Genomic DNA, 15,315 nt, shown 5'->3' on the forward strand with positions numbered 1-15,315 from the left:
AGGATGATGTGGGAAGGGAAGAGTGCCTTGTCCAGAAGGTGGCAGCACACACGGGAAGTCACAGCCACCAGTCATTTTTACGTAACCAGGATCCCTTGAGGGATGTCCGCTAGAAGCCAGGACATTCTCCTGACTTCCTCACTTCTTGCCCAGATGGTGGTGTTCCAGCCAGGGCTCTAGGAACATAAACCATAGACCATGGCTGTCTGCAAACTCTTTCCCTAATGGGTTCTTATTTCTTCTGCTGTCCCTGCCCTCCCACCAAGCCCCGCTTCTCCCCTTCTCCCCATTCCCCTGGCTTGGATCGCTGAACATGAGTCTAGAGAATAAAATTCTTTTTTTTTTTAAAATATATTTTATTGATTTTTCACAGAGAGGAAGGGAGAGAGATAGAGAGAGTTAGAAACATCGATGAGAGAGAAACATCAATCAGCTGCCTCCTGCACATCCCCCACTGGGGATGTGCCCGCAACCCAGGTACATGCCCTTGACCGGAATTGAACCCGGGACCTCTCAGTCCGCAGGCTAACGCTCTATCCACTGAGCCAAACCGGTTTTGGCGAGAATAAAATTCTTTACGTTTTCTTAATTAAGCAACCTAATTTTCATTTGAGGAGTATAAAAGATGCTTTCTTCTTTGCTTAAATATTTTATAGTTTAACAAATTATTGTTGTTGGAATTAGGATTGATAGGTAAATAAACTGAAGGTAAAAGCAAGATCACATATTAGAAGCCCCAGATGTCCCAAGACAAACATAACAGAAAGAATCAGAGGCATCACAGCCCCAGTCTCCCACGAACAGTGAGGAGGCCGTATTTGTTTGACACAAGATCAGAAGGTGGTTGAGGCTCTGGGGCCTAATTTAAAATTCACATTGTGAATAAGTGACTAGAGCAAGGCTCCCTCTAGTAGTTGCTGGCTAAGGTTATTGCCAGTCCCAAGAAGACAGACATATTAATGTCATGAATCACCCTCTGACAGGTAATGGGCATCCAGAGAAGAGACTACCTCTGGGGTAGCCTAGGTCACTGGTTCTCAACCTTGGCTGCATATTAGAATCACCTGGGAATCTTTTTAAAATCCTGATTTCTGGGCCTCATCCTCCGGAAAGTCTGTTTCTTTGTTATGGGGTGAGGCCACAACATTAGTTACAAAGAAACAGAATTTCCGGAGGATGAGGCCCAGAAATCAGGATTTTAAAAAATTCCCAGGTGATTCTAATGTGCAGCCAAGGTTGAGAACCACTGGCCTAGGTGCTTTTCAACCAGACTCCAGTGACTCTCTGTCTTTTATTTACTTGAATCATGTGTGTAGCCTACAGATGCTCTGGTCTACACCAATCAAATCAGAATCTCTGAGGGTGGGAACCACCTTGGTCTGTTGCCATAGCTCTCCAGGTGATTTCAATGTGCAGCCAGCTTAAGAGCCATTGGTGCAGCCTGTGTTGGGAGAGCTAATCTTCCCAGACTTCTGTCACTACCCTCCCCCTTCCCAAGGAAAGGGGTGTATCTGGGGCTATAAGCCTTGATTCTGAGGACCCATGAGTAATAGCATCTGCTGAAGAAATGGATGTTACACGGACAGTCCAGAGCAAAGGGCTAGAGGTAGATTAGGAAAAGCTGTTGCTTTTTCACATTGATTGACTCGACTCTCTTTCCTTACTTTTGATGGGAAGATAGAAGGCCAAGGAAATACGTTTATGTACCAGACTTTGTTCTGGGAATTTACATACAATATCTCTTGTAATATTCACAAATGGGTATTTTTGTTTCCCATTTGCAGATGAGAAAGTTGAAGCTCGGAGGAGGTAAGTGGCTTGTGCAAGTGCCAGATGGTTGGGATTTTAACCTCGGCCTGACTCCAAAGCCTAGTCTCAGAACACGCAGCTGAGGAGTGTGATAGAATCAGCCGCATAATTGGCACGTGGCCCTCCCAGGCCCATCCCAGCATCTTAGAGTGGGAGTCAGCCACCTGGAAGCTCGGGACTCTGTCGCCTTGGCTTCATGGAGGCCCTTGCCTGAGGACCTTGGGCGCTGTCAGAAGAGAAAACCTAGAGCAGGGAAATGAAATAGGAGTGAAGACTAGAAGGGACCGCTCCATTGATCACTGCACACTGTTCACCGTGGAATTTAAAGAACCAGCCCTACCTCACGTCCAGCATTCCTGTTCCTATTAACAGTCAGGAGGACCTCTGCTAGACGGGCATCGCTGGGAGGCCTGAGTCCTGGAATGGGAGTTAATTTCAGGTGAGTGCCCTCTCTCTGCACCAGTCCCAGGTTTGTGGAGGTGACGAAAGCACTGGTGAAATGGTCATAAGTTGAATATCATGAGAGTAGCCTCTCAAATCTGAGTGCAAATCTGACCCTGCTTGAAATCCCCCATGAAGTTTTGAAGGTGTGCATCTCTAGATTGTCTGTGGTCCTGTCAGAATATACCTGTGTAACTATAGCCTGGGAGCAAAAGTAAGGGAGCCTGTTTATAAACACCCTGTCTTAGCCACAGAACCGCAGATGGCTTCCCACCTGCGTCTGTACTGTAGCGTTCTTACCCAGATCATTACTCCAGACACTGGAGCAGTGAGTAATCCAAGCAGGTCGGCCTGGCATGTTGGGCATTTTGTTTTTTAGCTCCTACTTCCTTTTTACAGCAAAGTATTCAGGGAAAGGGCTCTCCAGACTTGATCTGTATCTGAGCATCTGGAAAACAAGGGACATGTACTGCCTGAATATATGTGTCTCTCTATGTTACAACTTTAGTGCTTGGACACGTATTACTAGACAAGACATAAGAGAGAGCAGGGAGTTATATCACTGTTCCACAGAGTGCGTTCACTTGTTCTGGACAAGTTGTTCGGAGTTGTGATTTATGGGGCTGTCCATAAGGCATCTCGCAGACATACTGGACATTTTTAAAGGTGAAAATATTCCAGGTAGGGATGCAATTTATTTAAAAATGAAGTACTCTTGCTTCTGAATCAAAGGCTCTGAGCAAGAAACAAATGTGAGAGCAGCCCCGCTGGTATTGCTCAGTGGTTGAGCACCAACCTAGGAACCAAGAGGTAGCAGTTCAATTCCCAGTCAGGGCACAGGCCTGGATTGTGGCGTGCAGGAGACAGCCAATCAATGATTTTCTCTCATCATTGCTATTTCTCTCTCTCTCCCTCCCTCTCTGAAATCAATAAAAAAATATTTTTAAAAAATGTGAGAGCCAAGATGGCTGCTGGCCTTCTCCTTGCCCCTTTCAAAAGCAGAGTGACAGCAGGAGTCAGCTCCCACTGGGAAGGAGAAAGGACACTGTGCTAGAGCCCAGAGACCTGGCTACCAGGACTGAGGGCTCCAAGCTGTAATGGGGATGTGGTGGGTGGTTTCTTCTCTCTTGCCGATCTGCTCACTGCCTAATGGGAAGTGATAATGGCTTCCCTGTCTAGCAGCAGTGTTGCGAGAATTAGCAGCAGTGGTGTGAGAATTAGCAGTGGTGTGAGAATCCCATGAGAGGTCTACAGGATTTAAAAAGGTTGATGTGCTGTATGTGTCTAAGATTGTTAAACTCAAGTGCCTCCTCACCGTTTGCTGTGCAGATGTTAGTTGTTTCAGTGTGCTGTGGACTGACAAATAGTGCCCTATGTGGGGAGTCTGGTTGCAACACTAGAAGGAAACAGTCAAATTTGGTTGGTCTGCTGACTAGAAGCCCTCCCCTTTCCTCCTGGCCTTGTGGTTGAAGAGAGTGGTCCTTTCCGAAAGAGGCAGAGGGAGCTGTGTCCCAGCCTGTGCCCCAGCCTGCCTAGGGCTGCTGCGAACAGCAGATTGAATCCCTCTCCAGAACATAGCTCCTTAGGAGACACGTTTTCCTGATGCAAATCAACCTGCATATGAAGCATTTACCATTTGTTAGGCACTTACTAGATACGAAAGAAAGAAAGTTACGGTTTGGTTCTTCTCTACAAGGATGCTTCTAGTTGCTGCGGAGGAAGGTGAGATACATGAGGACCAGGTGATAAGAAGGAAGCCGAGAGGAATGTGAAGTGCCCTGTATCCTTACTTAACCGTTTGAGTCCCAAGCAGCGCGATCTTGGTATTTCTCGACATAAAATAAAACAAGTGCTATCACACTGTTTGGGTCTTTTTGTACTCATTTAGAGAAAGCGCGGTTGCGCTGTTTGGGATTCTTCGACAGTGTTTTTTCAATACCCCCTGGGACTCAAACGAATCGTATGTTTTCTCGACATAAAATCTCAGCAGCGCAATCGCGCTGCTTGGGACTCAAATGGTTAAGACCCGCCTGCAGCCTGCAGCAGGCAGGCTCCAGGCTATGCCAAGGAGACACCTTCTCACCTGCGTGGGTCCTGCCCTACAGAGGCAACAAAGCTCTCTGCTGGGAACCTAAACCTCCTCACAGAGCAGGCCTCGGGCCCCTTTACACTATTAAAGATGATTGAGGTTTCTGAAGAGTTTTTATTTTATCTGTCAGTCTTTACCACGTTAGCAATAAAGCATATTTAAAAGTATTTGTTTCTTGCCCTAGCTGGCTTGGCTCAGTGGATAGAGCATCGGCCTGCAGACTGAAGAGTTGTGGGTTCGATTCCGGTCAAGGGCACATGCCTGGGTTGCGGGCCAATCCCCCGTAGGGTGTGTGCAGGAAGCAGCCGATCAATGGTTCTGTCTCATCATTGATGTTTCTATCTCTTTCCCCCTCTCCCTTCCTCTCCGAAATCAATAAAAATGTATTTAAAGAAGTATTTGTTTCTTTAAGAATAACAGTGACAAACCCATTACACATTAACATAGATAACAGATGTTTACGAAGAATGATCACATTAGCCAAAACAAACTCTTCAGTGAGAAGAGTGGCGTGACCGGGGTACCACAAAAGCAGCTAATTCAGCTCCACACGGTCCTACAAGTGTTTTTCCTTCAGGCGACCTCGAGACAGCAGAAATGCCTTCCGTGCACTTCCGACTTCGACACACAGCTTATTAAAAAGATGTATACTCAGGGCTGAGAGTTACTAAAATTGCTATTTTTTTTTTTTACTGACGCATCCAGGAGATTTAAAGTGAAACTGACTTTTTTTTTTTTTTTAAACTATGAGTCATGCTGGTGAAGGATACAATGACCACTAGTACAGTGTGGCACCACTGCCCTGGTTTGTGTTAAAATACCAGCAGGTTACCCACTGTTGCTTTTGCAAATGTCAGAAACAGCGAAGGAGACAAACGATGTCTTAATGTTATTATGGAAATGGTTTCAACCTCATGGGCCAGCTGGCAGAGTCTCAGGGGCCCCTGCGGGCCTAGGGGCCACACCTGGGAGCCCCCTCAGGTGATGTGCAGAGGTCTGTGGTCATGGTTGTCTCTCAGACCTTTGATGCCGAACACTGGGGAGGAGGCCGGGATCAAGAGCTCTGGAAAAGCCAGGATGCGTGACTGGTAATGAACCGTGAACTACCACTTTCTCATCATAGGCCATGTGTAAGGACAGCTGGGCCCTGGCGCTGCCCGGTCAGAGAGAAGGAAGAGGGGGGCTTCTAGCGAGTCCCAGGCACGTAGGTCCCTTACCGTCCTTAGAGGACTTAAAGGTTATACAGCAGCTCTGACACTTACCAGTCCTGTGACCCTGGGTCACTTCCTCAGCTATTTTATGCCCCAGTTTTGTCTATAAAATGGGGATTATGCTCACCCTAGAGGGTGGTCAGGATTAAATGGATGAGTGCATATAAAGTGCATGTTTCGAAACAGTGCTGGCACAGAGTAAGTGGTTAATAAAATATAAACTCATTATTTATTTTTCCTTCATTGAATCTGCTCATAACCCAAAGATGTAGAAGTGATTCCCTCTGTTAAGGCATAATGTCACAAAAATAAGATAATGAGTTTCATGTAAATATGAAAAGGACATATAGCAAAAATTTTATTTAGCTCGTTAGTGAAAGAACCACTAAGATGTTTAAACTAGTTCAGAGAACACCCGAGAAGCAAGGAACTCTGTGGTAATTGCTAGGATAAGATTGCTGGGTTAGACATAAAACAGAGTCCCATCCAACATGACCACAACCCATACTCTTTGTGTTTGTATCTCCCACTGGATTGAAATTATTTGCATCCTGTAGGGGAGAATACAGTTTTCCTTGGCCCTGTTACGGGTCACTTGCTGGGTCTGAAAATTAAACTAACAAAGACAGATTAAGAGGAGGAAAGCATACAAATGCTACTGAAGTTTTACATGTACACAGGAGCCTTCACAAGAGAACAAAGACTCCAAGAAGTGACCAGAACAGGAAATTTTTATACCTTTTAGACAAAGAAACAAGAAATTTGTGAAGAATTGACAACACAGAGGGGTTTAGGGTTGGGGTAGTGAATGGCGAAGAAGTATCTAGGCAGATTAGGGTTATTTAACAAGGTTTGTGGGTACAGATTTCTTGGCCCCCAACTCCCCATCTGGTGATAAGAATGTCTTCCTCCTGCCCTAACTGGTTTCGCTCAGTGGATAGAGCATCGGCCTGCGGACTAAAGGGTCCCAGGTTCGATTCTGGTCAAAAAATCAATAAAATATATTTTTTTAAAAAAGAAGAAGAATGTTTTCCTCCTGGCACAGGGAGGGGCCTTTCACACGGGAGCTGCAGGACCTGTTTCAGGGAAGGAGGGGGAGGAGGTCAGAGGGACCTTCTGCTTTTGTCCCCTTTCCCCCCTCAAATTCCTTCAGCTAAAGATACTCAGTAAGCCAAAATGCCCTATTTAGTAGGGTAGTGTGTCCTGAACCCCATCAATCCCTACTGGACAAAAATTTGCAAGTTAAATTCTCTGACAGAGAGAAAATATCCCAGACAATAGAAAGGCAAACGTAGTACCACACAGAACACTCAGTAAGCCTTCTTGCCTATTTTAAAAGTTTGGATAAATTTTCTGGTAACTCCAAGCTATACATGGGGAAATTGAGTCTCAAAGAGGCTAAATAACTTATACAATGTTATATAGCTAGAAATGGCTGAGCCAGAATTCAAGTATTCATATGTCTGTGTTCTTGTCACTGAATCTATTACCTGCACTCATATAGAATTCACTCTTTAAGGAGATAACTAGAGTATACACAATACAAAGAACTGGTCTCCGAGGGAGGTGAGAGGGAGCAGGGAATTTAGAAACAAAATTTCAGAATTCCTAGTATACAACAGTGTTGCCAAACTGTCTACCATTAGCAAAAACATGCCTCCTTTCCCCTTCCCTGCTTTTAACATTTAAATGAGATGAAATGAACTTAAGGGCACTGGTAGGGGGCAATGTCCAAATATGTGTGAAATCACTTATACATTCTGATGCTATTCCTGGATTGAAGAAAAGAAATGTGTTAGTAATTTAATGACTCAATTCTGTACAATTACTTTAGAATGAAAGTCAAAATCTTTTTATCATATTTAGAAAAAAAGATTGACTAATTTTTACAAGTACCCAATTGTTGGGTTGTTATTAGCAAGAATAAATTTTAACTTCTGCCCTAGCCGGCTTGGCTCAGTGGATTGAGCGTCAGCCTGGGGACTGAAGGGTCCCAGGTTCGATTCTGGCCACGGGCACATGCCTGGGTTTCGGGCTCGATCCCCAGTGGGGGGCGTGCAGGAGGCAGCCCATCGGTGATTCTCTCTCATCATTGATGTTTCTATCTCTCTCTCTCTCCTCCTTCCTCTCTGAAATCAATAAAGAAATATATTTTAACAAAAAAATTTTAACTTCTTTTTTAATATATTTTTATTGCTTACAGAGAGGAAGTGAGAAATAGAAACATCAATGATGAGAAAGAATCATTGATTGATTGCCTTCTGCATGTCCCCCACTGGGTATCAAGCCTGCAACCTGGGCATGTGCCCTTGATCAGAATCAAAGCTGGGACCCTTCAGTCCATAGGCCAATGCTCTATCCACTGAGCCAAACTGGCTAGGGCAATTTTACCTTCTTAAGATAAGTTTGAAGTGGAGGTTGTTGGTTGCTTCATATTCCTTTTTAACTTTGTCAGGATTTGTCAAAACTTGATGTAAAGCAAAATGCATAGTGTAGGTGAATCAGAGTAGGTTTATTTATAAGCAGAAACTTGAGCAAAAGGCAACAGTAAACTAAAAAATAGAACAAATCACACTAATTGGTTATTAAAAAGAAGGGAAAGTGAGCAGAATTTAAAAAAAAAACACCCACAAAATTAAGGAACCAATTTAAACCAGGTTTGAATAGTATTAGGGTGGACAGCTTAATTATTGGCCCCAGAAATCTTAGGGAGGCCATTGTTTTCATTTAGGAAAACCTTTGGGAGCCACTTAGGGAGGGAAGGTGATGCCCTATAGCAGGGGTGGGCAACCCCTGGCATGCGTGCCAAATATGGCACGCCAGTAACTTTTGCTGGCACGTGAAACCCTCTCTCATAATCTTCCATTTACAATTTTTTTCTTAATATCGACTTTTTTTATTTTTCAGATAAATTCAGTGTAGGTGCATCTTAGATAAATAAATAATTTTACATAACAAGTTATCTTAAAGACCATAGACATGGATTGACGAGAGAGGGGAAGAGCAATTTCTATGCCTCTGCCTTAACTCTCCCTGCCTTCCTAGATCCGACCAGTGTTTTGGAGGCTGCCTTGACACTTCTTGGCTCACAGTCAACCCCTTCCTCACATCATTCTCATCTCTTGCTTCTGGCGTGACAACTCTGACTTCAACATCAAGGCTCCCGGGGCCTCCCTCTTGTATGGACACTTGTGGTTATCTCGAGGGCCCACCAGATAGTGCAGGATATTCTCCCACCACAAGATCCTTAACTTAATTACTTCTGCAAATTCCCTTTTTTCCTATAAGGTGGTAGTCACAGATGCTGGGGCTTTGGATGTGGACGTCTTTGGGGCCATTATTCAGCCCACCACACTGTGCTTCAAGGCAGGGACAGCGACATCTCTCTTAAGTTTGCCCAGTCTGGTTTCTAAGAGCCTCATTTTCTTCTTAATTAAGGAAATTCCTTTCTTCCTTCAGCTTTATTTCCATGTCTTCTGTAATTTGCTTTGGCTCTCCTGCTGCTCTCTTCTGACAATAGCATCCCAGTTCCTCAAGTCTGGGCAAATCTGCCCTCCTAGAGATGAGTTAGACTGAGCAGAGACCATTTTCATTGTTCTATAACACAGCTGTTACTACAGTGTGAAACCAAGCAAAAGCAAACAAAAATCCCAAACCATTCGTTTCTTGACTAGTGTGCAGTTCTCCAATTATTTCTCATTAGAGATTTGCCAGTGCTTCCCCTGGCCTTCACAGCCTTCAGGGGAAAAGCCTGTTAGGAGTGGGGAATGGCAGAGAGAACTGACGGACGGTGAATGAACTGCTCACGCAGGAATGCTGACGCGAGACCTAGCACTTATGTTCACACCAGCTCACCGCGCTCTGTCAGATTTCTCGAGTAGGTCTTAGTTGCCTAGCAATTTTCAAACCTTTTCATCTCATGGGACACAAACTAATTACTAAAATTCTGAGGCACACCAAAAAATAGATTTTTTGCTGATCTGACAAAAAAAGGTATACTTTTGATTCATTCACCCTGGATGCCTATTGTTGTTGGCTGTTGTCATATTTTTATTTTCTCTTGACAATCTAAGGGAAAAGAGGTCAGGGCCCCTGACTAAATAGTCGGGTATCGCATGTTTTAAAAACTCTCGTGGCACACCAGTTGAAAATGCTGGTATAGATAATAAGAAGGCAGACAGCAGTATTGATCTGGGTATGGCTTTGCCTGCTGGGTGGGGCAGAAGGACAAAGGAAAAGGAGAGTGGAGTGTGCTGGGGAGAGTATTGTTTTACCCTGGCTGGTAGAAAAGCTTAGTTCACAAATTTATATAATGACTACACAGTACAAAGTGCTTTATTTTTTATTCTCACAGAACCTACTCAACAGGGTTGTTAGCCTTATTTTAGACAGGGGGAAAGAGAGGCCCAAGGCCTCATGGCTGGTAAGTGGCAGTGGTTAGGTGCAGCCTGAGACTCTACTCCTCATCCTCTCATTGTGCCGTGAGCACAGGAGTCTGGACGGTGGACTGGAGGACAGGGAGGTCTCCAGGGTCTGAGTATTTCTATATGGTCAGAGGAATGAAAGGACAGGAAGCTAGGGGAGCATGGATGTGGAATGGGGTGAGCATTTGATTTGAGACGTGGAGTAGTTTAGGGTTATGACAAAATCTAGAAGATAGCTGTGGATGTGGGTCGCTGGAAAGGAAAGGAATTAGTCACTGACCTTCAGGGGTCAGCAAACTCTGAGGCCGGGTGTTGGTTGGGACATCGCACAGCACTGAGATTATCCAGAGACTGGAATGACAAGGAGGAGAGGGACCAGATGCCAGGGGCTGACAGATGTAGGGGAATGACTAGGAGGTCAGTAGGCGATGATGAAGGGGAGAAGATGCTATGAGTTTCAGTGAACAGGGCATTTGGTAAGTATATTGGAATATCAGTCATGAACAAGAGAAAGGCAACACCACCTTTGATTCTGAAGTTATAGGGAGTAGAAGGAGGATAGCCTCTCATGAGGATAGATACAGGTAGAACTGGTTTTTAAATTTTAATTTAAAAAAATGATTTATTGGAAAACATTTAAGTCTGTTTGGAACAGCTTGGGTATGTGAATCTACTTTTCTGTTGTAAATTTGATGAAACTTAGATATAGACCAAGTACTTCCAATGAAAATATAAGCATCTAAATTGAGATGTACTGTAAACATAAAATATGTAGTGGATTCTGAAAAGTTAATGGGAAAAAAATGTAAAGTAGCTCATTAATAATTTCTTTTCTTGTTTACATGTTGATGTTTGGATATATTGGGTTAAATAAAATATATTATTAAAATTAACCTCATCCATTTCTTTTTATCTTTTTAATGTGACTATTAGAAAATTTATTTATTTATTATTATTTTAAAAATATGGTCAGCTTCACGAATTTGCATGTCATCCTTGCCCAGGGGCCATGCTAATCTTCTCTGTATCGTTCCAATTTGAGTATTTGTGCTGCCGAAGCGAGCACACTATTAGAAAATTTAAACCTAGGTGTGGCTTACATTGTATTTCTATTGGGCAGTGTTTTGAAATCAAGGACAGGGATGGGAATGCCTGCCTTGAGGTCTGAAATGGAGCACTTACGTCATCAAGAGGAAGTGAGAGCAGACACACGGTTGTGGGAGTGTCTGTGATGTCAGTGTTTCAGGCTTCATGGAGTCCAGATGTGGTGGCAGATGTGTAGCTGGAATCAAGAAAGATTATGAGCATTTTGTTTATAGGAGACATTCACAAGTACTAATTACCCATCTTCTAACTAGAGTAGTATTTTAGAAAACTCTTAGAAAGAAAAATAAAGAAATGACTTAGGGAATTGGGAAGAAGGAGGATCAAACTCATGCAGGAATAAGAAGCAGAGAGTAGTAGAGTAGTAGTAGTAGGTGCTTCCAGTGTGTCAAAGTGCCTTGTACCATTCTTGGAAGAGGCCAAACTTTGAGAGATAGACAATGCCACCCCAGTTTAGAGAGAGTCATTAGTGGGCCAGATAATGACACAAATTGTGAGAACCTAGTCTGTTAGCGATGAGAACTAGGAATATCTTTTTGGCTCTAGAAATGTCTTACTCAAGAATGGGAACAGAATTGCTTGGTTTCTCCTAAGTGAAGTGGTTCTTACCATGGAGAGCCTTTAGAATAGCACAGATTTCAACTTTAGTAAACAATGCTTCCCTCTGAATGTGGAAAAGAACTTGCCATAATGAACATAATTAACACAATGAAGATTTGTCAGTTTCCTTTTCTCCCTATGCAGCCAAATGCCTGGGGGGAGGCTGTCAGAGGCAGTGGCTGCTGGTAAACTCAGAGCTGGCTTAATTCTGGATTGTCATTCCCAACAGAGGAATGCAGGTAGGCTCTGAGGTGAGCTCTGTTTGCTTGAGGATTTTATGGGTAGGAATTCCTTGTTCTCCTACCCAAGTCAACCTTTATCCTTCTCTTAACAAATGCTCATAGGTAGAGAGACCAGATAATCTGATTGATACATGTGGCCATACTGATTGTCAATATCCGCAAATAGCATGTAACACAAACCACTGTCTGCTTTCAAAAAGAAGTCTTCTAGGACTCGTCTCAATTAGGGACTCCAATAGGGGGTTTCCATCTGGTAGTCAGAGTCAGGGGAAGGTGTTTCTGGTTGGGCCATCTGTTAGCTGTGCCCCTCAAGTCAGAACATGGGGAACCCCTTCCAAGATGCTTCTTCATCTCCAAATGCCCCCCCCCCCCCCGCCCCCTCTCGGGATAGCCCAGAATAGGAATAAGATAGATGGCGGGGACGAGAGCCAGGAGAGCTGAGTTCCAGATGTCTTCCAGCCATGAGCATCCTCCTGGTCTGGGCCAGCTGTCTGGCTAACCCTTCTCTGGCACTTTTCAAGATGGAATCAAAGACACAGAATTACCCCGAGATACTTGGCTTCCTCTGCTTTGAGATAAGACCAGTCGGCAATGACTTTGATTCCATCAGAGCTTAGCATCTACATTATTAGTTTTGCTATTTAGTACATTTTTGGACCACAAGTGAATTTCCCTTTGTAGTCAAACAAAGCTGAGCAACGGGAATTCTTTCTAAAGCTCTATTGACTGGCATACATTGATTTTTATTTTTCAACCCTTTTGTATATGAAAGTGATTCGTCACACCAAATCTAGGTGCAAGTTGAGGAGGGCAAGAGGAACCTTAAGCTTCTGTGTCTTGGAAACCTTCATGTGATAAATCTACACAGTGAAAAGGAGCAGGAACCAAACACCGAATGGGCCGATGGGAGGGGCTTGAGATGCAGCCTTTAAAAAAAAATCTATCTCTATTGTTGAAAGTATTACAGATGTCCTGTCCCCACCCCCCCACCCCCATTGATCCTCTCCACCCCTTTCTCAACCTCCATAAATCAACAGACAAATGCTGGACAGGATGTGGGAGGAGATGCAGCTTTTACTTAAGGTTGATGTGACCATATAAAGGCTCAATCCTGCATTTCTAGCCCAGTGCCAGTGCAATGGGAGAGGCCTGAGAAAGCTTTGTTGTTCTTTGGTTATTCCTTGATTTCTAGGGAGATTTGCTGGGTGGTTTCAGCGGAGTTTATCATGGTCTAAAATTTTTCCTAAAAAAGAACCCTCCTGACTCCCTGATTAGCCCATATTCAGCTGTGAGGGAGCCACTTGGAACATTTGCCTGAATTCTGTAGGTACTGTTTTCTGGCTGTTTTCTCCTGTTTTGGCTTCAGTGGTGCATGTTTTTTGGGTTTAATTCTTGATTAAGAGAAGGGAGTTTTAAATGACTTCAGTTTTTAAAAAAAGCTGAATGTGAGATTTTGCTGTAATGTGGGATGAAACCTCATTTCCCCTAATCATCTATGTATTCTATATCCTTTATACATATCGATGCAAAGCCTATTTTAAGTCTTAAACTCAGGATTATTGCTCTGATACATACATACAACCGGTTAGGGCTTAAACTCCCTTCTTTGACAGAAAAGATGACTTGTTGATTCTCACACAACTGTGGACGAAAGGGGCCACATGCTAACCTGACAAGCTCAGGGAAGGCCTGCATGGCGGTCTTGCAAACTGGAAGGCCTAAAGTGACCACAAGGATGGTCTGAAGGGAAACTGTAACTAAGAGCAGTTGTGGTGGGTAGTCGCGTCCTAGGCCGGAATCTTCCCTGACAAGGTCAGTGTTTACCTTAACTGAACCTATGCTCCTTTTGCATCTAAGACAACATACCTATGAAATGTCAGAGGAACTTGTAATCCCCCTCCCACCCCTCCACCCCCCCCCCCCACAGACACACACAAGCAAATGCGCCTGGGTGCCAGGACAGAGACCATAAATTCCTTCATTGTTATTGTTATCATGTGTATTCTTGCCTGTTAACTATCCTCCACCCACCTAAGTAAAAGAAGTATGTGTGGCCCTGGCCAGTTTTGCTCAGTGGGTAGAGCCGATGTCAGCCTGCAGACAGTAGGGTCCCGGGTTCGATTCTGGTCAAGGGTACAGGCCCTGGTTGTGGGCTCGATCCCCAGTAGGGGGCATGCAGGAGGCAGCTGACTGGTGATTCTCTCTCACCGATGATGTTTCTGTCTCTCTCGCTCCCTTCCTCTCAGAAATCAATGAAAATATATTAAATTAAAAACAAACAAAAAAGAATGAATAAAACAAAGTGAAAAACAGCCTTTCTCCGAAGCACTGTCCCAACCCCTTGAGATTCTGCTTCTTCTTCTCCTCCCTAGACCATTTGCTTACATTTTATTTTATTTATTTATTTATTTTTTAAAAAATATATTTTATTGATTTTTTACAGAGAGGAAGGGAGAGGGATAGAGACTTAGAAACATCGATGAGAGAGAAACATTGATCAGCTGCCTCCTGCACACCCCCTACTGGGTATGTGCTTGCCACCAAGGTACATGCCCTTGACTGGAATCGAACCTGGGACCCTTCAGTCCGCAGGCCGATGCTCTATCCACTGAGCCAAACCAGTTAGGGCCATTTGCTTACATTTTATACAAAGAAATATAAAAGTGAGTTAGTTACATTAGTACCTTGGCATTATTGGGTTAGAATGACCATAAAGCTTGATACAGAAACTTTTAACTCCAAAGATACTCTCCCAAAGTCATAATTATTATTTTTTCTTAATTTTCACCTGAGGATATGTTAGAGAGAGAAGAGAGAGAGACAGAGAGAGAGAGAGAGAGAATGAAACATTGATTGGTTGCCTCCCATACATGTCCCAACAGGGATTGAACCCAAAACCTAGGTATGTGTCCTGATCCGGAATTGAACCCACAACCTTTTGGTGTGCAGGATGGTGCTCCAACCAACTGAGCCGCCCAGCAAAGGCCCATAATCATCATTTATTCATAAAACAAGTAACTTATTTAAAAAACAACAACAACAAAATTCCTAAGAAAGGTAGATGCTTTTTCCTTCAAATCTGAAACTCTGGTGGAACTACATACAATTTAAAGGGACTTAAAACCACTTTTTTCTCTGAGGTATGGTCTCACCTGACACAGAGGATGTGTTTTAAATTCTCTGGGAGTGTCCTCACCTCATGGCTCTGTGAATTGGTGTGCTTGAAAGAGAGCAGTGCCCTATGTTAAGGGGTGGGGATGAGAGAATAAAGGAGAGTAGAATTTGGAGATTCCTAAATTACTTAGTGGAGAGAATAAAGCAAAAGTATATGAAATCATATGAAGATATTTTCAAAGCGGTTTTCAAATTGTCTCCAGAATCTTCTATCTTTTCTC

General features: G+C 43.6%; 1 long non-coding RNA gene and 1 other non-coding gene across 2 annotated transcripts in view; one reads left to right on the top strand and one right to left on the bottom strand.

Moving 5' to 3' along the window:
• LOC139008063 (uncharacterized) overlaps positions 1 to 15,315 on the top strand; it is a 35,555-nt gene that overhangs the window by 227 nt on the left and 20,013 nt on the right. Inside the window, exons 2-3 of the long non-coding RNA XR_011471089.1 lie at positions 1,785 to 1,809; positions 2,182 to 2,248. This is a non-coding gene — a long non-coding RNA (uncharacterized lncRNA). The remainder of the gene's footprint in view (positions 1 to 1,784; positions 1,810 to 2,181; positions 2,249 to 15,315) is intronic.
• Positions 10,934 to 11,040, bottom strand: LOC139009722 (U6 spliceosomal RNA). The gene has a single exon (XR_011471423.1). It is a non-coding gene; the product is annotated as a U6 spliceosomal RNA (small nuclear RNA).

This window comes from Myotis yumanensis, unplaced genomic scaffold, assembly GCF_028538775.1.
Source record: "Myotis yumanensis isolate MYYU_CA2020_CCGP unplaced genomic scaffold, mMyoYum1.0.hap1 SCAF_4, whole genome shotgun sequence".
NCBI classification, from domain to species: Eukaryota; Metazoa; Chordata; class Mammalia; order Chiroptera; family Vespertilionidae; genus Myotis; species Myotis yumanensis.